General features: G+C 37.4%; 1 pseudogene; it reads right to left on the bottom strand.

Moving 5' to 3' along the window:
* Window positions 1-1,013: 1,013 nt before the first annotated feature.
* LOC149280783 (small nucleolar RNA SNORA35) lies at window positions 1,014-1,139 on the bottom strand (annotated as a pseudogene).
* Window positions 1,140-1,346: the final 207 nt, after the last annotated feature.

Raw genomic sequence — 1,346 nt, 5'->3', positions numbered from 1 at the left:
AAAAACATGGTGAAAAATTGAAAAAAACACATTTTATGACTTTTATTTGAAAAATCTTTTACTCACCTAAAAAAGCAAGTTAAAAAACTAGCTAATTAGATTCTACTACTTGTCCTGAGTTTAGAAATACCCAATGTTTTTATGTTTTTTTGCTGTTTTTTGTAAGTTATAGGGCAATAAGTACAAGCAGCGTTTTATAATTTTCAAACCTTTTTTAATAAATCTGGCCAGTCTGCCTCCATCTCCTCTTTGGAACATCATAAAGCCGGTTAACTCAATTTAACCCTGTCAAACCATATATTTTTGAAAACTAGACACCCCAGGGTATTTCAAATGCTGTTATTTTAACCCTTTCCATGCACCAATTATACAACCACACTTTGTCAAACTTTGTAATAGTAATTCTTTTTTTTTTTTTTTTTTCACACAAATTGTAATTTAGTTATAAATATACAGGTCCTGGTATATGTCACTGGCAAACAACACCCCAATGTGTGTTCAGGAACATCTCCTGAGTACAACGATACCCCACATGCATGGGTTTGTCAGATTGTTTGGCTGGTAAAAGGCTACTTTTGGGGCATGCGTAATTCAAGTTTTCAACACAGACTTTTAGCATCTGGTCATTCTGCCTCCATCTCCTCTTTGGAATATCTTTGAAGCCGGTTAACTCAATTTAACCCCGTAAAACCATATATTTTTGAAAACTAGACACCCCAGGGTATTCCAAATGCTGTTATTTTAACCCTTTCCATGCACCAATTATACAACCACACTTTGTCAAACTTTGTAATAGTTATTTTTATTTTATTTTTCACACAAATTGTACTTCAGTTATAGATATACAGGTTCTGGTATATGTCACTGGCAAACAACACCCCAATGTGTGTTCAGCAACATCTCCTGAGTACAGCGATACCCCACATGCATGGGTTTGGCAGGTTGTGTGGGGGCTAAACTGTAACATTTGAGACATGCGTAATTCACTGTTTACAACATCCGGTCAAAACTTGGTTTGTACCCAACTTTCAGATGGGGCAGAAGAAAGCCTGGCCTTTCTCCAAGAAGGGATTTGATCTAGCACCTTAAGTGATTCCCTCATGCCATGGGAAAGACACAGGGGTCACTTGTCAGTGCAAATTAGTGCAAAAAAATGGTGCAGCAAAAACATCTAAATAGCAGTAAATGGGGAAAAAAATACAAATGTAGAGCAGGAAATTTTTTTTTAAAATGGGCAGTCGTGTGGTACAGCTTGAAGCAGTTACCGACACAGAGTGCAGGTTTTCCAGGGCAATCTGGACAGTAGAATGGGTGTCCTTTCTTTGCCCCCTGCTGTAGCATACCCT

This window comes from Sceloporus occidentalis, unplaced genomic scaffold (genome assembly GCF_023333645.1).
Source record: "Sceloporus occidentalis isolate IW3139 unplaced genomic scaffold, rSceOcc1.0.p SCAF_147, whole genome shotgun sequence".
NCBI classification, from domain to species: Eukaryota; Metazoa; Chordata; class Lepidosauria; order Squamata; family Phrynosomatidae; genus Sceloporus; species Sceloporus occidentalis.
The sequence above is the reverse complement of the archived record's forward strand: the minus strand, read 5'-3'. Positions and strand labels throughout refer to the sequence as shown.